The 22,005-nt window shown below is 41.1% G+C and overlaps 1 protein-coding gene and 1 pseudogene across 1 annotated transcript in view; one reads left to right on the top strand and one right to left on the bottom strand.

The window, feature by feature from the left end:
• Window positions 1-22,005, top strand: part of SAMD13 (sterile alpha motif domain containing 13) — a 53,831-nt gene that overhangs the window by 8,776 nt on the left and 23,050 nt on the right. The gene's annotated exons all lie outside the window — the stretch shown is intronic.
• LOC132230899 (proteasome subunit alpha type-1-like) lies at window positions 2,553-3,684 on the bottom strand (annotated as a pseudogene).

Here is a 22,005-nt window from a genome sequence, read left to right as displayed (position 1 = left end):
AATAATATAACCATAACTTAGCAAAGATAGGACTTCCCTTTCCAAAATGGGATATGTCTTGTAAGTGCAGAATATTTTAATGTCTGTGCTAAGTACGCTAGGCCAGTTATTTCTCAAACTTCGGTTTGCTTCACTTGGAAGGAGTATTAAAATATAGATCGCTGGCCCCACCTCCAGAGTTTCTAATTCACTAGGCCTCTGGTGCGCCCAGGAATTTGCATTTCTTACTTGTTCTCTGGTGACGTTGTTGCTGATGTTCTGAGAACCACTGAACTAGGATAGCTCAAGGTTTTTCAATTTAGGCACTATTTTTTTGTTGTTGCTGTCAATCCTCACCCAAGGATATTTTTCCACTGATTTTTAGAGAGAGTGGAGGGAGGGGAGCGACAGAGAGAGAGAAACATCGATGTGAGAGAGACACATCAATTAGTTGCCTCCCACATGAGCTCCGACCAGGGCCAGGGATTGAGACTGCAACTGAGGTACATGTTCTTTGACTGGAATTGAACCCTGGACCCTTCAGTCCATGGGTTGACACTCTATCCACTGTGCCAAACTGGCTAGGGCTCAACTCATGCACTATTGACATTTTGGGTCAAGTCATTCTTAGCTGGGGTTGGTGGGGGTGTACCCTGTGCATTGTGGGATGTTTAGCAGTGTCCTGGTCTCTACCCATAGGATGCTAGTACTGCACCTTCTCTGATCATGACAATAAAAAATGTCTCCAGACATTGCCAATTGTCTCCTGGGGGCAAAATCAACCCAGTTGAGAACCACTGCTCTAGGCTAAGCTCAGCATGAAAAATGTGTAACAGGGTGGTTTTAGGTATCAGGACTAGTTAATATATTTATATTTGTCATTTCTGCTTAAGACTCTTAAAAGACCATGAATTTCAGTGTGAAGCTTCCTCTGCCTTTCTTTTTCTGCCTCTTGATTAATATAGAAAGGGAAAGGATAGTAAAGAGAGGAAGAATAAAGCAAATGTGGTGAAATGTAAATATTTGAAGGATTATGGGTGATGGTATATGGGCTTTTTGCACTACTCTTGCAACTTTTCAGTTATAAGTCTGATTTTTAAAGAATCTAGCCAATTCATTAGTTGAGAAGGAAAATTCATCTTCCTTTAGGAAAGAAAGTGTGGGGACCCTATCTAGAGTGCACTGAATGTTCGAGGCCACTCTGAGCATAGGAATCATAATCAGGAGTGCTCAAGGCTAAGTTGCTATATGCAGGTGCAAGAAGCAAGGACACAGTATCGTACTGTATGTGTACTGCGCAAGCGTGCCCTTCAATAACCCAAAATAGTGGGGTCACTGTTTGGAAAGAAGCCTCTTTGTCTAAGTTAGTATTAAAGTATGCTACTGACCAGCAGGCAGCTCGCTTGGAGGCAGCTGCTTAGTGAGGCAGTAGCTCTAAGGATGGCTCCTGTACAGCTCCTATGTTGGAGGCTACAACTACTTTGTAGGAAAGATGTATTGTTACCCAGCCGGTGTACGGCTACTCTATGGCACTTCACTGTGAAGAACTGCTTTGTCTAATAGTGCCTGCCATAGCAATGGCTACTTGGGCTACAGTAAAGACTCTCATATACCCACAACTCCTCATGGCTTCTCCGTCAAATAGCTGGCATCCAAGGGAGTCCAGTATCTGGCAGAGGGACTGGGACCTGACAGAAACAAAACTTCCAGCCCAGATTTGGACACCAGGGAGAAATTAAGCGTGACATTGGAAAGCAATGGACAGAGTCCAGTCAGGTTGTGCAGCCGGGCTTGACCTGGTTTTTGTTAACTAGCAGAAGAATAATTATTAGGCAAATAATTTAATTTCCCTCTAACTTGGCTCTCTTGATTTAAAATAGGAGCGGAGGATTGTTGTGAGGATGAAAAGAAGACACTTTAGACTGTAAAGTGATGTAGCAGTGACAGTCTTTATAGCCCAATTCATAAAGCACCAGAGCACCTACTGTGAACCACACTGCTAATTGTCTTCACAAATGTTACTTCATTTAATCTTTGCAACATAAGCTATGGTAAATATTATTGCAGTCTTTTTTCAAGCGAACAACTGGGTCTCAGAAAAGTGACTGAAGTTCACATGAGAAAGTGGCAAAGCTGAGGTTTGAACCCCGCTCTTATGACCCCAAGATGACCTTTTTTTTTTTTTTAATCCTTACCTGAGGATATTTTTCCATTGATTTTTAGGGAGAGTGGAAGAGAGGGAAAGACAGAGTGAAATACTGATGTGGAGTAACGCATTGATTGGTTGCCTCCTGCATGCGCCCTGACCAGGGCCCAGGCCGGGAGGAGTTTGCAACCCAGGTATGTGCCCTTGACTCAAATCAAACCTGGGATCCTTTGTTCCATAGGCTGATGTTCTATCCACTGAGCCAAACCAGCTAGGGCCCCAAGATGACTTTTTTTTCCTTTCAAACAACTTTGTCTTATAACTATCCTCACTCAATTCATAAACTGGATGGAGTCTGGCTTTAGTGTTGGGACAGGTATCTTCTAGTGCCAGACAGACCATGGATTCTTATGTCATTGTTTTGTTTTTGTTTTGTTTTTTTACCAGCCGATGAAACAATTTTATTTCACAGTTGTATTTAAAACCAGAAAGACACTGAGTTCTTCATATAAAAACATTAGTAAAGGCAACTTTACTTTCTAGAAAATGATTATATAGACCCTCTCCAAAAAAAAAAATGCATCCCATTATATGGTTTTAGTGAAGCTGCTTGCAATTTGAAACCTCACATCTGGACTGATTCCTAAAACATACCATTCCACCACTGCACCATTTGGTTCAAAGTATAGAATATTGTCATCAGTACATATTCCTGCATTCTTACGCATTTGCTAATACACATATGGACAGGGGATTATCACTTAATGCTCCATTGGTTCATCAGCCTTTTCTGCAGGTTCATCAGCAGGTTGAGCAGGCTGTGCCTTTCTCTGTGGCCTTTCTTCAAGGCCTTCCAGGAATAGAGACACTCATCATCATCATAAATCGTAAACTCCAAGTCTTTACCAACAATTCTAATGGAAACATTCTTTGTAGTTATATCTTGTTCTGCAGGAAGTGTCTCTCTTAAAGCATGCAGACCATGCTTAACCAGTTCATTCAAATTGCACTCCATAAACTCAGACATATGTCTCTCCAAGTAAGTACGAGCTGATTGAGAACGGGCTCCAATGGACATAGCTCTGCAGTCAAAATAGCTGACGGACAGGTTTGGAAAATATGAGGGCCCATATCATCATAACCAGCAATAAGCAGTCCAACACCATATGGTCTTCAGCCATATCTTTGTGTTGGTGTCTGGGTCTTGCTTCCAATTAGAGATACAAGACGAGACACAGGAAGAGGTCTGTCAAATACAAATCTGGAATCCAAACAGTCCTGGCGCATAAAATTACATAGCAGTCTAGCATCAGCAGTAAGTCCCGCAATTGAAATACCAATATGGTTGTCAACATGGAGAATTTTTTTCTGATGAGCTGCAAGCTCTGACTGTGCTCTCTTCAATGCAACCAGTACTGCATGGGTTTTTGATTTCAGACCAACTATGGCTGAACCTTGTTTGACAGCTTCCATGGCATATTCAATTGGATGAATCCTGCCCTGAGGGCTCCAAACAGTGACATCGTCATACTGGTTGCGAAACATGGTTCCGACGCGGCCCTGGCTGGCAGCTCCTCCGGCAAAGCTCTTATGTCATTGTTGTAAGAAAGGGAAAAAGATTTTTGGAACTTATGCTTCAGGCCTTCAATTTGGCAAAGTTAACTAAATGACTGTGACAGGATAAATACTACCTTGACACTTAATTTTAGTTCAGGGTCTTCAGTAAAAATCAAAAAAGTTGATAGGAAAAGCACACACTGAAAAATTACATTTAAAAAGTGACAAAACTTCTGTCAAGATGGTAGCATAGGTAAACTCAGTACTCGCATCCTCCCGCAGCCATATCAGAATTACAACTAAACTACAGAACCATCAGCACTCAGAACCACCTGAAATCCAGCTGAATAGAAGTCCTACAACTAGAGATTTAAAGAAGAAGCTACAGCCTTAGCCAATTTGGCTGTGGATAGAGCAGTGGTCGGCAAACTCATTAGTCAACAGAGCCAAATATCAACAGTACAATGATTGAAATTTCTTTTGAGAGTCAAATTTTTTAAATTTAAACTATATAGGTAGGTACATTGTTATTAACTTAATTAGGGTACTCCTAAGGCTTAGGAAGAGCCACACTCAAGAGGCCAAAGAGCCGCATGTGGCTCGCGAGCCGCAGTTTGCCAACCACGGGGATAGAGCGTTGGCCCGCAGGTGCCCTGGCCTTGGTTGGGGTGCCTGCAGAAGGCAACCAATCTATGTGTCTCTCTCACATCGATGTTTCGCTCTATCTCTCCCTTCCACTCTCTCTAAAAATTAATGGAAAAATATCCTTGGGTGAGGATTAGCAAAATAAAAATAATGAAAATGAAGAAGCCAGGTTGAGACTGGTAGGAGGGGCGGAGACACAGAATTGTCTGGTCCCACACCCACATGTGTTGGATAAAAATCAGGAGGGATATCTCAGCTGCGGAGATTCCACCTGAGGAGCAAGAGAGTCCCAGCCTCATACCAGACCCCCAAGTCCAGGATTCCAGTGTTGGGAAGAGAAGTGCCCATAACTTCTGGCTGTAAAAACCATCGGGAATTGGGGCTGAGATGGAAGGCTACTGGAGTCCCAGGTAGTTCTTCTTAAAGGGCCTCACATGGACTTTCTTTGACTCACTCGCTTTTAGCTTCAGTACTGGGATCACAGCGCAAAAGGTGCCAGAGACATAAAGGGAAGAACTGAATTGCCTGGCATGAGAGTGAGAGTTATGTGTGAGGCAGCTTTCTCTTAGACAAAAGTACTGGCAGAGGTCATTATTCATTTGATGAGTCCTCCCCCCAGAGCTGGCAGACAGGCGCCATATCTGACTCTCCATCAACTAGGCTATCACAGTTTGCCCCCACCAGACTTGCAGGCCCACCCACCCACCCAAGCTGTTTCCAGTGGCTTTTCCATAGTAATAGCCTGTCTTGACTCACACTTCAAACTTTCCTAAAATCTCCCAAACAAGCAGTATCTGGCCTCAGAGTGCCTCATATCTCTTGCTAAGTAGGCCAAGGCCCAGCACTAGCAACACCTGCCTGTGGTTTGTAGCTTGGCCTAGTCTCAGCACCTCCAGGCCCAGCACAAATAGCAGCCATTTGCAGATCACTTTGTAGCTCATGATGGGATGCCCTAGATGGAACATAGGTGGTAGCTGACCTTGACTTGAACCTCCAGGGAGGCCCCAGAGTCAGCATACCCAGTGAACAGCTTCTGATCATATTTTAGCACTACCAAACCACCTCCCCCGGGACACATTTAAGGGGCAGACTATATCAGCACCAGAACCTGGATGAAGTAAGTCCTGTTCTGTGGTGGGGCCCTTGCACAGCTAATCCACCTCTGTAGTTGGTGGTTGCAGCCAGTCCTTGCAGATGATTGGCCTGGAGTTTATCTCTCCCATTGATGTGCCAATAGTAAATCAGGCTCAACTACAATAGGAGGCTGTACAGCTCACATCGGTAGTGGGGAGCACACCTCGAGTACCCAATCTGAGTGACTGGGGAGTCTGTGCCACTGGATCCTACAGAACAAATTCTTTATAACGGCACTCTACCAAGCCTGGTAGATATAGCAGGTTTACTTAATACATAGAAACAAACACAAGGAGACTGCCAAAATGAGAAGACAAAGAAAAACATGTACCAAATGAAAGAACAGAACTCCAGAAAAGAACTAAACAAAATGGAGACAAGCAATCTACTAAATGATAAGTTTAAAACACTGGTTATAAGGATGCTCAATGAACTTAGTGAGAACCTCAACAGCATAAAAAAGACATGAAAACCATTTTAAAAAGTCAGAAATGAAGGATACACTAACTGAAATGAAGAATTTGTAGGGAATCAATAGTAGAGTAGATGAAGCTGAGAATCAAATGAGCAATTTCAAATATAAGGAAGCAAAAACATCCAAACAGAAGAGCAAAAAGAACTCAAAAACATTAGAATAGTGTAAGGAGCCTCTGGGACATCTTCGAGCATACCAACATTCACATCAAAGAGTTGCCAGAAAGAGAAGAGGGAGAGCAAGAGATTGAAAACCTATTTGAAAAATAATGACAGAACTTTCCTAACTTGGTGAAGGAAATAGATATACAAGTCCAGGAAGTGCAGAATCCAAAACGAGATTAACCCAAAGAGTCCCATATCAAAACATATCATAATGAAAATGCCAAAGGTTATAGATAAAGAGAGAAATGTAAAAGCAGCAAGAGAAAAGTAGTTAGTTACCCACAAGGGAGCTCCCATAGACTGTCAGCTGATTTCTCAATAGGAACTTTGCAGGACAGAGGGGACTGGCAAAAAGTACTCAAAGTGATGAAAATCAAGGACCTAAAATCAAGATTAATCTACCCAGCAAAGCTATCATTTGGAATATAAGGACATGTAAAACGCTAAAGGAACTTATCACAACCAAATCAGTATTACATGAAGTGTTAAAGGGTCTTCATGAAGAAGAAGAAGGAGAAGAAGGAAAAAATATGAACCATAAGATGGCAATAAATACATATCTATCAACAATTGAGTCTAAAAAACAAAACAAACAAAGAAACAGAACAGAAACAGATTCATAGATACAGAGAACATGTTGATGGTCGGCGGATAGAAGGGAGTTGGAGGATTGGATGAAAAGGGTGAAGGGATTAAGAAGTACACATTGGTTGTGACAGAATAGTCATGGGGATATATAGTACAGCAAAGGGAATCCATACTAATAAAAGGGTAATATGCTAATTAGACTGAGTCAACCCAACCTCTTCCAGTCATCCAGTCCTCCTCCCGGACAAAGCCATGGTGTCAGGGTCCAAGGCAGAGGCGGTTAGGGGCAATCAGGCTGGCAGGGGAGCAGTTAGGGGCGATCAGGCAGGCAGGCAGGTGAGCGGTTAAGAGCCAGCAGTCCCGGATTGCGAGGGGTCCCAGATTAGAGAGGGTGCAGGCCGGGCTGAGGGGTCCCCCCCTCCCCGCCCCCACACTGTGCACAAATTTTGTGCACCGGGCTTCTAGTATATAGTCACTAATATCCTAATAGCTATGTATGGGGTCTAATGGGTACTAGGTCACTTAATGACTTATATAATGTCTAAGCACTGGGGTGTACATCTGAAACTAATATGATATTATATGTCAACTGTAATTAAAAAATAATAAATTATTTTTCAAAAAAAGAAAAGTTACCAAAATATGAACAAACATTCCACAGAAGGGGAAATAATATGACCAATTAACATATGAAGAGGTGTTCAATATCTTTATTGACCAAGAAAATATCAGTATTACAGTAATATGCCCATTCACTTGGCAAAAATTTTAGTATCTGACTATAACAATCATTGGGATATGGATTTATAGGATATAGTGGTGATGAGAGTTTAAACTGGTACAACAACTTTGGAAAAAAATTTCATATTATCTTCAAGTATTGAAAAATCAAATATTTTGTAACTTAACCATTCTATTTCTGGATACATACTAGTGCTGCTAAATAGAAATAACACTTGAGCCACATATGTAATTTAAAATGATCTAGTGGTCATATTTAAACAGATGAAATTAATATATTTTACATTTGACTCAAAATATCCAAAATGTTATTTTAACATATAACCAACATAGTATCCTTTATAATAAAGAGCTAATTAGACCAAACAGCAGAACGGCCATCTGGGATGACTTTCTGGATGAAGCCGGGCTGCGAGGGCAAAGCCCCTTGCACGAATTTCATGCATTGGGCCTCTAGTATTATTAATAAAATAGTTTACATTTCTGTACTAAATTTCTAAATCCATTGTATATTTTATACTTAGAGTATTTCTCAATTTGGTTATAATTTTTTATTAGCAGTTTTTGATCTGTATCAGACTTAATAAAATTAATTGAAAAAGTAGAATCACATACCCCAATAATTCCAAGCATACTTAAAAATTCCAATAAACGAATCAAGTACCAAAATGTTATTTTCTTTTAATATATGCATACACTTGACACAACTGTTTCTTCTTTTATAGACTATCTGATTTGACTTTGAAGCAAAAGCATTATCAGTTTTGAAACTACTCCTATCCAAGTTAAATATACTGATTCATATGTTAATATTATTATTACTAGGGGCCCGGTGCACGAAATTTGTGCACTGGGTGTGTGGGGGGGGGGAGTGTCCCTCAGCCCAGCCTGCCCCCTCTCACATACTGGGAGCCCTCAGGTGTTGACCCCCTTCACCCTCCAATCGCAGGATCGGCCCCTTGCCCAGGCCTGACGCCTCTGACAGAGGCGTCAGGCCTGGGCAGGGGACCCTCATTTCCCCCCATCACTGGTTCTGCCCCCAGCCCAGGCCTGATGCCTCTGGCCCAGGCATCAGGCCTGGGCAGGGGACCCCCAGACCCCTCCGATTGCTGGCTCTGCCCCTTGCCCAGGCCTGATGCCTCAGCCAGATGCGTAGACCCCCATCACCCTCTGATCACCTGATCGGCCCCTTGCCCAGGCCTGACGCCTCCGCCAGAGGTATCAGGCTTGGACAGGGGACCCCCATCTCCCCCTGATCACTGGCTCTGGCCCCCGCCCAGGCCTGAGGCCTCTGGCCCAGGAATCATGCCTGGGCAGGGGACCCCCATCTCCCTCTGATCGCTTGCTCCACCCCCCGCCCAAGCCTGACGCCTCTGACCCAGGCTTCAGGCCTGGGCAAGGGGACCATCATATCCCCCCAATCCCCGGCTCCGCCCCCCGCCCAGGCCTGATGCCTCAGCCAGAGGAGTTGACCCTCATCACCCTCTGATTACCAACCACCGGATCGGCCCCTTGACCAGGCCTGAGGCCTCCGGCAGAGGTGTCAGGCCTGGGCAGGGGACCCCCAGCTCCCCACGGTTGCAGGCTCCACCCCTGCCCAGGCCTAACGCCTCTGGCTGAGGCGTCCGGCCCGGGCAGCAGGGACCCGCAGCTGCAGAGGCCCCGCGATCGTGGGCTCCGCTTTAGGCCCAGGCAAGGGAGCCCTAGCTCCCGGGACTGCCAGCTTTGACCGTGTCCAGCTCCCATCGCTGGCTCCACCCCTACTTCCTGCTATCACTGGCCAGGGCGGCAAAGGCGCCTGATTCTCCAATCATGGCTGGGGGGCAGGGCAAAGGCGGCCCCAGGGCCGCCTTTGCCCTGCCCCCCAGCTCTTAGCTCCCCCCTGGGTTTCCGATCACTGTCAGTGGCAGGGGGCTTCTTCCTGCTTTCCCTTTCGCCTCCCTGCATTGTGCCTACATATGCAAATTAACTGCCATCTTGTTGGCAGTTAACTGCCAATCATAGTTGGCAGTTAATTTGCATATAGCCCTGATTAGCCAATGAAAAGGGTATCGTCGTACGCCAATTACCATTTTTCTCTTTTATTAGATAGGATAGGTCCTAACCAGTCTGGCTCATTGGATAGAGGGCCATGCAGACCAAATGATTCTGGGTTCTATTTTGGTCAAGGGCATGTACCTTGGTTGTGGGCTCGATTCCCGCATAGGGGACATGCAGGAGGCAGCTGATTGATGTTTCTGTCTCATCAGTGTTCCTAACTCTCTATCCCTCTCCCTTCCTCTCTGTAAAATCAATAAAAATATATTTTAAAAATATATATTGTTAGATATATATATTATATATTCTATAATATATATTTTAAACATATATATTATAGAATTAAAGGGAAAAATTTATAAGCAACTATAAGTTTGTCAATATGAATAAATCATCCTTTAATTTTTAAAAAATTGATTTATGTTAGAAAAGTTTGTGAAATTATTTTTGTTGTATTCTGTAAAGTTTCCATTTCCATACAAAATTTTGTGCCTGTTTAACTAGGTCACAAATTAGCTTCAAGTTAGATCATTTATACGTAGTCTGATATCAATGAGAAAATATAAATTACTCTGGCATTTTTAGTCTTTAATTTTGAATATTTGGCAAGTATTTCTTTTATTTTAATAAAGTCTTGAATTGGACTTAACGGTACAATGGGTTTTTGCAAAATTCTTCCATGACTTGTCCAACAATCATTGACAAAGAACACAGTCTATTAAATTTATTGTGTTCTATTTCTTTTAAGAGTTACATTATCTGGCATTCATCCATAGCATTGGCAAATATACACTGACTCATTTAACAATAGTATCTATGACACTTTTCACAAGTCTGTTTTTGAAAACTGAACATGAATATCATACAGTAGAATGAAGCAATAAGAAAAACATAAGTCACTTTTTTTATTTTTTTTAATTAATTTATTTTTTAGTCACTTGTTTTAAAATTACATTAAGTCCAGATTTTATTTTTTACCTAATGTGGCTGAAGTTCCATCCACTGGGATAGAATTTAATTTTTGCCAATCTAGCTGAAGTTCTTCTTAGATGTAAAAGATTTGAAAATATTTAAACTATGAGTTTGATTTTTCAGGCCATAAATTGACATAATTTCTTCATAAATTTGGGTGTCTTTTGAGACAAAGCACACTCCAAGTTATTTGGGCAGTGTCTTTTATGCTGTACTATTCATCGAAAACTAAAGAAAAGGAATTGTGTTTTTCAAATTTTGAAAATCAATTGATATTAGATAATGTTAAGTAAATCTTATATTCTTACACAATTTTTTTGCGGTTTGATGAAAGAACCTTTCATTTTTTTGTGAAGTACCTTTTTAGTCTTTCCTCATAATATTGTAACAAATGTGAATGTAACCACATATCCGTCAAAAAACTATTTTCTTTTTTATGCCAAAAACCAATCTGTTTGTAAGCTTGGATTCTTTAAAAACCACTTCAGAATGTTTTGTGGGGCATTAAATTTTTATTTCACGCAACTTGACTTCATCAGTTTCTTTTTGATTGTTGAGAAAAAAAGTTACCAAAATTCACTATATATGCTGAAAATGTCTCTCAATATTTTCCATTTTTTTCTTTACCATTTTTTACACAACATACAGCTTTTTTTTTCCTTTTGTTCTGCTCCAACAAATTGCAATTGCTATTCATCATGAAATTTCCAATATGCTTTCACTCACTCTTCTTCTCTCTTTATTGTTAGTGCTAATTTCTAGTGCATCACCTTTTGATTCTGCATCAGGAATATACCTCTTTTTTAAAATCTTAAAATTTGATTAAACTTATTTAAACTAAAAAACATTTTATTATATTTAAAATAGGAAGAAGGTCAACTTAATTTCCAATTACAACATACAGAGATCCTTATAACCTGTGCTGTTTGCATCAAACACATTATATTGTTGCATGTGTATCTCACTATCCTTCTCTGTCTTTGTGTTCAGTGTGTTGTTTCATTATGAAAGATTTTTTTAGAATTTTAGAACTAAGATTTCTTTTATAATTAGTAAAGTGATAACTTTTTTTTTTAGTAATGAAGGTTATGATGTTTTAAACTTGCTTTAATATTACACTATTAGCTTTTTAAAAAAATTGAGATATAATTGACATATAACATTTGTTTCAGATGTACAACACAGTGATTCATTATTTGTATATATTGTGAAATGTTTACCATGATCTGTCACCATACAGAGTTACAATTTTTTTTCCTCAGCCACTTTCAAATATATAATATAGTATTATAGTCAAACCTTGGTTCTCGAATGTCTCCCACCTCAAACAATTCAGTTCTTGATGGAAAAATGTCTCAGTTGTCTAACAAAACTTCAGTTCTTGACCTGATAATCCTTTCATGCTGACAACCTGTGTGATCAGTCATGCATCTGTCCGATGACAAAGGAGAGAATGCATGTGTATGAGTCAGTTTACTGCTAAACCTCATGTTGTTAACAGCTCAGGAAATTGTGCTATGAATATTTTCATGTTTTTTTGCTTTTGTTGCTGCTTATTATTAAATGCTAGAGGCCCAGTGCACGAATTCGTGCACCAGTGGGGTCCCTCGGCCTTGTCTGCGGGATTGGGCTGAAACTGGCTCTCCAACATCCCCTGAGGGGTCCCGGATTGTGAGAGGGCTCAGGCCAGGCCAAGGGACCCCACTGGTGCACGATTGGGGCCAGGGAGGGACACGGGAGGTTGGCCAGCCAAGGAGGTACCACGGGAGGGCTCTAGGGCATGTCCAGCCAGTCTTTCTCAGTCCCGATGGGCTGGACCTCAGCAACAAGCTAACCTATTGGTCAGAGTGTCTGCCCCCTGGTGGTCAGTGGACGTCATAGCAAGCGGTTGAACAGTCTTAGCATATCATTAGCATATTACACTTTGGTTGAACGGACAACTGGACACTTAGCATATTAGGCTTTTATTATATAGGACTAGAGGCCTCGTGCACAAAAATTTGTGCACTGTGGGGGGGGGTCCCTCAGCCTGGCATGCCCCCTCTCACAGTCTAAGAGCCCTCAGGGCATGTCCTACTGACAGCTTAAGCAGGGAGCTGGCCTAAGCCGCAGCCTGGCCTCCCTCTGCAGGAGGCAACCGGGCTGATCAGGGGAAGGCACCTCCCCCATCACCCTGCTGCTGCTGCCAGGGCTCACGGCTGCCTGAGCCCACAGCTGCCTGGGACCTGGGCCTCACAGCTGCCAAGGTGTTTTCATCAACATGGACTCCAGTCTTTTCACCACGAAAAAAATGACAACTTTTTTAAGGCATTTTCAAGATGTCTCTTTCATAAAGTATGACATTTCTTTCTTTTTTTTATCCTCACCTGAGAATATTTTTCCATTGATTTTTAGAGAGCATGAACAGAAAGGGAAAGACAGAGAGAAACATCAATGTGAGAGGGACACATTGATTGATTGCCTCCTGCATGAGCCCTGACCTGGGCCCCGGTCAGGGAGTAGCCTGCAACCTAGGTATGTGCTCTTGACCAGAATTGAACCAGGACCCTGCAGTCCACAGGCCGAGGCTCTATCCACTGAGCCAAACCGGCTAGGGCAGAATATGACATTTCTTAGCCCCTCCACTAGCGGACCTTTGTATTTTCCTCCAGGAATGAGGTGGAAAAACCCTAGATCACCTTCTTGGATTCTTATTACCAAGACGAGTGGCGTACTGTAAGCTTAGCTAATAAACGGTCAGAAAAGGTGTTTCCTGTGCAGCTCACGCGCAGAGGTGGGACTTCTGGTACACGGCAGCTGCCAGGCCCTCTCTCTCCGGCCCTTGGCAGCCATGGCGAAGGCCCTCTTTCTCCTCTCTCTGGCCCTTCGCAGCCATGGCAGCTTTGTCGGGAAGGACATCTGGAAGGTTGTCTGGAAGATGCCCAGTCTAATTAGCATATTACCCTTTTATTAGTATTGATGTTCAATAAGTCACCATTGGTCCTAAGAAGATTAGTGATAGCAGCAAAGTGAAAAGGAAAGTTGTGAGAATAATGATAGAGCTTAGACATGTACTGTATATAAAAAGGTTAAAACAGGGAATCATTTGGAGATCTGGAACAGATTAATTAAATTTACATGATTTCTAATGGGACAAAATGATTCTGTTTTTTAACAAATCACTTCTGGAACAGCTTTCCGGAATGAATTAAGTTCAAGAACCCAGGCCCCACTATATTAGCTATATCATCATGCTGTACATTATATTCCCATGACATTTATTTTATAACTGGAAGTTTGTACCTTTTGATCACCTTCACCCATTTCTCTCACCCTCTTCCACCTCTGGCAACCACCAATCTGTTCTCTGTATCTATGAGTTGGGATTTTTCAATTTTCTTGAAATATTTTACTTTCATATTCCACATATAAGTGAGATCATACTGGCTTTGTCTTTCCCTGTCTGACTTAGCACAATACTCTCAAAGCATTGCTGTAGCAAATGGCAAAATTTCCTTTTTTATGGCTAAAGCATTTCATTGTGTATATACCACGTTTTCTTTATCAATTTATCCATTGTGGACACGTAAGTTGCTTCCACATCTTGGCTATTGTAAATAATGCTGCATTGAACATTGTCATACATATATCTCATCAAGTGTTTTTGTTTCCTTGAGATAACTAAATACCCAGAGTAGAATTGCTGGATCACATGGTAGTTTTTAATTTTTTAGAAACCTCCATTCTGTTTTTCATAGTGGCTGCACCAATGTACATTCCTACCAACAGTGCTCTTTTCTTCACATTCCCACCAACACTTGTTATTTCTTTTCTTTTTTATGATAGACATTTTAATAGGTGTGAAGTGCTATCTCTTTGCAGTTTAGTTTTGCATTTTCCTAATGATTAGTGATGTTGAGCTCCTTTTCATACACATGTTGGCCATCTGTGTGTCTTCTTTGGAAAGTGCCTGTTCACATCCTCTGCCCACTTTTAAACTGGATTGTTTGATTGGGTTTTTTTTTAATTTGCTAATGAGTTTATAGTTTGGATATTAACTCCTTATCAGATATGTGGTTTGCAAATTTTCTTTTCATGTGGCAGGTTGACTTTTCATTTTGTTGATGGTTTCCTTTGCTTTGCCGAAGCTTTTTGGTTTGATATAGGATGTAGTCCTACTTATTTATTTTTGTTTTTGTTGCCTTTGCTTTTGGAGTCAGATCCAAAATATCATCACCAAGATCAACGTCAAGGAGCTTATTGCTTATGTTTTCTTTAAGGAGTTTTATAGTTTCAGGTCTTATGTTCAAATTTTTTATCAATTTTGTGTTAATTTTCATGTGTGATATAAGGTAATGGTCCAGTTTCATTATTTTTCATGTGGTTGTCCAGTTTCTCCAACACCATTTATTAAGCTAAGTATTAAGTTAAATAAATTATCATTTTGCCCACATGAATTTAGAGGTTAGGAGATGAAGGTAGGAGTAAAATGTTAGGGTCAAGTTAGAATTTATTATTGGTATGCTAAAATTCCAAAACTCTGATTTCAATGTAGAATTATCATCAAGAGACTTTTCATATAACAATAACAATGGCTACTATTACTTACTTTATTACAATCTAACAATGTTCACATGCACAGAAATCTACACATCAGACAGCTCTCCATTTGTGTGGCAAGCAATTGCTCTAGGATTGAATAAATAACCTCACGGAATATTTGGTAATTTGCCTGGAAGCCTTGCCTGGCTCCTTAAGGAAAGAGGACAAGGAAACTGATAGAAGTACTTGTGTGTCTGATCACTGGCTCTAGCTTTCATTCATTTACTCTTAATCCTGTCCTTTTGTGGTATCACATACATAATCAGCAGTCCTTAGATGTATATTCTTTGAAAGCAATGAGGGATTGTACCTAGTTTGCTAGGTAGTTCTGAGATACAATCTCCTAATCCTACCCCTCTCATCTGTTTTGTCTACCTTTCCCAGACCCCACAACTACACTGCCTGCCCCACTGTACCTGAATGCAGTGAGTGATGGTTCCTGGGATGCTGTTCTTTCCAGAGAAAAACAAAATAAAACTCCTAAGACATTTGAAGTGGCTAAATACCAAATACTTCTTAACAGATGGAAGGAAGAGAGGGAGGGAGGGAGGGATGAGAGAAAGAAGAGGGGAGGGGCGGGAAGAGAGAAGCTGAGCCACTAATTTAAACATGAAAAATGACCTTTCCAATGAGTATCTGATGTAACCCTTCTGCAGATATGTTTGGTGGGACAAGTTAGAGTGCTATATTTCTGAATACAGATATATATGGGTTAACAGTGATACTTGTAACTGGTACAGTTTTAGTTTTCTTCATGAAGCTAAAATGTATTCCTTAATAATTTATGGCTGGCTCTTTATTCAGATATATGGTGTATTAGTCAGCTTGGTCTGTCATAACAAAATACCCTAGAATGGGTGGCCTAAACAACAGAAATTTATTTCTGAGTTCTGGAGGCTGGCAAGGTTCAGATCAAGATGCTGGCTGATTCAGCTCCTGGAGAGAGTGCTCCTCCTGGCTTGCAGATGGCCACCTTCTCACTATGTCCTCACACCGACTTTCCTCAGTGCATGCATGTGGCTCTGACATGACCACTAAGCCTACTGAATTAGGACTCCACCCTTATGTCCTCATTTAACCTTAATTGTCCCATCTCCTAACAGCCCTATCTCCAAATATAATCATGTTGATGATTAGGGCTTCAACATAAGGATTGGAGAGGGGACTGCACATTCAGTCTTATCATATTGTCTTATGATAAATGTTTGATTATTCCCTAAATCAAATTATAACTTGAATTAAGAATTGTGTTTACTGTTTTGATTTATACCAGTATGTCCATTGCAAATAACTGTCTTAAAGAAGTATACATTGAACATTTCAAAAGTGTAAAATGCATAAAACTACAGTCAGCCAAGCATAATGTCATATTTTAAGTATGAAAATAACAGGAGCTTCCATCAAAGCCAGCAGAATTCACAAACTTGCATCATTTATCTTTTATACAATAGTAGCCTTGAAGGGTTGCTGTTTTCTACTTAGTTTCTGGTGTGCTATTTCTGTCCTTACAGAAAGAAAACTGAGTTTGTCTAAGCAATGAAGCCACACCTAAGTCCTCTGGGATGGTGCCACTGTGCTGTGGCTCAGAGCAGGGAGGGGAAGTTCTTTGGTCAATCCTATATAATAAAAGCCTAATATGCAAATAGACCGACCAGCAGAACGACCGATCGCTATGATTTGCACTGACCACCAGGGGGCAGGTGCTCAACACAGGAGCTGCCCCCAGCCCTCAGGCCCCAGGCCAGTCAAGGCGGGTGCCAGCAGGGACTCCCCAATTGCCCCACCGGTTATCCCACAGAGAGAGACGACCAGCAGCAGTGGTAGGGGGCAGGGCCAGCAAACAGGTGGTGCCAGGCTGGCCAAGGTGGGTGCCAGTGGGGGGCCCCTGATTGCCCTGCCAATTGCTCCACAGATCAGTTCTGATCACCAGCCAGGCCTAGGGACCCTACCCGTGCATGAATTTCATGCACTGAGCCTCTAGTCTTTACATAATTGTCTTTAGTATTAATGCTTGGGATATGAAACATTCATATGTTTGTGTTTAGCAAGAATCTTGGCATAAATTGTATCTGATAGTGAATAAAAACCGGAAGTTCATTGAGTCCTCTTGGGAGGAGTGTCCTTATTTACACAAGTTCAGAGGCCTTCATTTGCACTAGAAAGTTAAGAACAGGTGGGAAAAGAGGCAGCTGTAGGATCCTTTCTTTTCAGAAAGATGTGGTGGGGTGTTGGGGAGACATTCCCAGCAGACATATCCAAGGACAGTGTGTTATGCCACTTGAGAGGAAAGCCGTCAGCCTGAGGGAAGAGACCTGTTATAGTGGAAAGAAATGATGCAGGGAGTCACCCCTCTGTCCTTGGGACCTGCTCCTGGATTTGCTGCGGTTCCAGGCCTCCCAAGCCTCTCATCCCCACACCGAGCACGGCCTGACTCACATTGCCGTGATGACTTCTACCTCAGTGCCCTTCCTCCACTTGTCTCTTCCTCCTGCTCCTTCACCGCTTTTTGGAATAAGGCAGGGAATGCACATGATCCTCTTTATCATGCAGCTGACTTGAGACTTTCCTCTTTGCTGGAATGTTTCTGAGACTCATCAAATGACTGGCTCATAATAGGCAGGTTAAAAGTAATGAGTAATTGGAATACAAGATTGACTGGGGTTATTCCTATGGGGACATTGAGCCAGTACCTTTTTTTTTTTTTTTTTAAATGTTTTTATTGATTTCAGAGAGGAAGAGAGAGAGAGTTAAAAACATTGATGATGAGAGAGAATCATTGATTGGCTGCCTCCTGCACACCCCCTCCTGGGAACTGAGCCCACAACCCAAGTATGTGCGATGATTGGTTCATAGGTCTACACTCGACCACTGAGCCACTCAGGCTGGGCGAACCAGTACCTTTTAAAAACAAGTAAGGTGCTAATCCCTGGAACTTAAACAGACGAGCTTTGAGTGGCATTACCAAAGTGGTGACCATAGAAAGTCCAGGATTTTGCTCAGTTGAATTTCGGTACATACTAGGGATGGGAAATAAGCCTGGAAAGTTATGTCTGAATCAAATCCCTGAATACCAAGCTAAAGAATTTGAAATATACAGAAGACTTGTAGAATTGCTTTTTCAATGTCTTCATTGCTTGGGTATGCTTCAGCTAAGTGCAGTCAATGTTTATTTATCTGAATATTTAAAAATAAAAAATGGCCTGTCAAGAACCTTTGAATCATTCTCTTTTGGGGCCTCCCTGCCTTGTAGCCAGATCCCTGCTTGTTAGGATGAAGGGAGAGGGAGAAAGGAAAGGAGATAAAGCTAAAGCTCATTTAGTTGCTACATTTTGAGATATGTCATAGGCAAAGAGATCAATATTAATTTATTACAATCAGAATTATATTGCTTTAAGCCAAAGGTTATTTTAAGACAGGCAAAGAGTAAGCTAATTTAATTTTGAAAGTAAGTTATAAAGGTCAAGGCAGTACAAAGTTAGAGTGCATTTCTGAGTGGAAAATTAAGTAACATAGAGAATTAGCTTTATAAGAAGAGTAATGTGATACATATATATCACCATAATATATTAACCAGTGTCTAAAGTAACTTTTGTTCTGAACTTTAAAGCACAAATGCAATTACTGAGTATAATGGGATTTTGAATCACATATGGATTGTATTTATCCAGTTTTCTCTTGTTCTGAGAAACCTTCAAACTCTATAATACCATTAAGTACTGTAAAATATACACATACTAGATTCAGAGAAAGAGTTTCCACATGCCTATTTTCCACATGCCTTCACTAATAAATAAAGAAGAAACAGATACTATTGCTACCAGCACTTAAAATTATAATGTGGGAACATGAAAACGCTCATTATAAGGTCCCAATCTGCATATATCTGCCAAATTTGTTATTTATTGCATTTCTGTTCCCAGGATGATGTCTCTCTAGCTATCTTTAAAAGTGAGGTGATTGTTTAATTAAGGGATAATCATTTCCCAGTGTGACTTATTCACACATGATATAATTTTTATCAATCCATGATGTACCTAACCATATCCACATATCCACAGGGACCAAAAGGTGAGTGGGCTAAATGGATACATTGATTTGATTAAGTGATGGGATTGTAGACAAATTTTGCCCACATTTTTTGCTATTTTTTTTTTTTATAATAAAGTAAAATTCCTGGAAAAGTATTCAGGAGTTGATCACCTTAATACATTGTATTCTAAGAAACATTTTGCTACGACGCTAGTGAATAAATAATATTAAATGATAACAGTACTTTTATATCTGCCATCTCATTTCATCAGTGCAAAATTAGCAGCCACAATGGGAACCACCATTTAGGAGGTATTTTAAACAGCACCCTTAAATTCCTTCTGGAATTTGATATGCACAAGTTATAAGAAAAGATGTGGAGAGAATGGCCCATTTAAAAGGAAACAAAGTGTCCCAGTTTGGCCACAAACAGCAGTCCTTGAGGAGAAATGTGGCTTTCCCAGTGGGGAAAAGTGACACTGAAATCTCTCCTCTGCAGTGTTCTCATTATTTTCCCAGCCCGGGCACTCTGGCCTCGCCAAGCCTGCCATCATGTTGCCTTGGATCATCTCCAGTTTTCTCCTTAAAACTGTTGCTGAAACCATTGGAAGGGCCTAGTGAAATCATTCAGCACGCTCACAAGCATGTCAAACTTGCGGCCAGTGGGCCACATGCCTCATTTAAATAAATGCGGCCCGCGGCCTGCTGGCCCCAAGTTTGACATGCTTGTGAAGTGACCATGTGTGCCTGCATGTATCTGCCTGTGCAAGCCTCCCCTCTCAGGGCCTAATTTAGGGTGTTTGGAGCAATAGATAACCTTCAAAATAGCCTTTGAAAATCTTCAAGTGTCCTGGTCAGAAAAAAAAACTATATGGGCCCTCCTGTGCATGCATCCTCAATGGCACCTGCTCGCCCCTCAGTGCTAGAATGACTTAGAGTTCACTGTTCACATGCCAGCTTCCTCTCCCCAGATTGCCAGCTGCTTGAAGGCAGGGCCTGCCTATGCATTCCTATCTCCGTAGCCCTGCATCCAGCACAGTACTGAGAAGACTTTTAGTAAATATTTGTTGTATCAGTGAATAAGAAGAGTAGAAAAGCATAGATTTGGAGGCAAGCATATAGGGAATCCAATCTTAGCTCTGTCTACTCTGTGATTTTGGGTGAGTGTCTTAACCTTTCTGAGCCTTAGTTTCCTAAAAACAGGATACAGTAGCCAGTTCAAAAGCAGCTGGCAGGCTGATAATAAGTAATGAGTGAAAAGCATATTTTAGACTCTTAAGTGCTCTTTGGTTGCAAGTCTATTAATGTAACAGATCTTTGCTGTGTATTGATTATGCACCATCAGACCTGTGCTACAGGTGCTGAGAGCTACAGAGATGAAGATAGACAGGTTTTTCCCTTCAGGATGTGAATAGTCCAACATGGTGATTTCTCTTCTAAGTTATTTGGGGGGAAAGGGGCAGGGAGCTATCAGTCTTAAATTTAGGTGGATTACTTATTAAAAGCATTGATTGGTTTCTAACTTCTTCTTTCTTCTGCGTGGAATCCCCCACCCTAAGAATGAGAGAGCACGCAGCTCCCACTGCTCCTGTTCCTCATGATACACTGCCAACAGCTTTGCCAAGTTCTTATTCGCTGCTGCATTGCTAGTACTCACGAATATTTCAGAATTATGGATGAGATGATGTCATATCCCAGCAGAGTAAGAATCAGGAAAGCCTCCCACCCTAAAATTAGAATGTAGCAGACTTTGTTATTGTAATTAGATAACTATTCTTTATAGTTAATGGAAACCATCCACAGAGAGAGTGAATTCAGATGTTTTCTGTGGCACTTAAAAGTGTATCCGATGGGACTATGTGCTCACTGCTAGAAAGTGAGCTGATTAGAAGACTTAAAAGGTTTGTTAGAACAATGAACTCCTTTCCAAACATTCTTCAAGCCTGCCTTAAGCAAGAGAAGGAAAATGGTACCTCAAAGAGAGTCCCCAGTGTTCGCTCATGTTGTTATGTTAATGGTAGAAAATCCCAGCACGTGTATAATGTTTTTAAAACCTATGTAGCTTTGATATTAAAATACATAATTAATGTTTGACAACGTTATGGTGTAAAGCAGGTTTTTTCCTATGTAGATTGCCTCTTTAATAGTAGAAAAGATGTGTGTGTGTGTGTGTGTGTATGTGTGAGCATGCATGTCCACAAGTGTATGTGTGCATGGGCATGCATTGTTTATGGATTCACAGTCCCTAACCCCCAAATGGAAGACACCTCTAACTAGTAAACATTCACTTTAAATGGTTTAAAATTAAGTGCTGTGGTGATAAATCATTGATCACAAGTGCCATTATTAATGACTCCCTTTTCTTTAGCTAGGACAGAAGTTTGCTTTTTTCACCAAATATTTTAAGTTCCTACCATGAGGAAAACATTGTACTTAAAGGGAAGGAGAGGTACAGCTAGACCCTGGATTTTTGGAAGTTTGGATGTTTGATTTCCATTAAAAGTAATATGAATCTTTTCAACTTTCACTAAATGTTGAACGTCCCCAGGTCTAGTTCCAGGTCCACTTCTCTTATCCTCTACAAGGTTTCAATTACCATCTAAATCAGTGGTTCTCAACATTCCTAATGCCGCGACCCTTTAATACAGCTCCTCATGTTGTGGTGACCCCCAACCATAAAATTATTTTCGTTGCTACTTCATAATTGTAATTTTGCTACTGTTATGAATCATAATGTAAATATCTGATATGCAGGATGTATTTTCATTGTTACAAATTGAACATAATTAAAGCATAGTGATTAATCACAAAAACAATATGTGATTATATATGTGTTTTCCGATGGTCTTAGGCGACCTCTGTGAAAGGGTCATTCGACCCCCAAAGGGGTTGTGACCCACAGGTTGAGAACTGCTGATCTAAATGCTTCTGCCTCGCAAATGTGTACCTCTAGCCCA

Source organism: Myotis daubentonii, chromosome 3 (assembly GCF_963259705.1).
Source record: "Myotis daubentonii chromosome 3, mMyoDau2.1, whole genome shotgun sequence".
Taxonomy (NCBI): domain Eukaryota; kingdom Metazoa; phylum Chordata; class Mammalia; order Chiroptera; family Vespertilionidae; genus Myotis; species Myotis daubentonii.
Note: the sequence above shows the minus strand (reverse complement) of the source record. Positions and strands in the feature narration are given on the sequence as shown.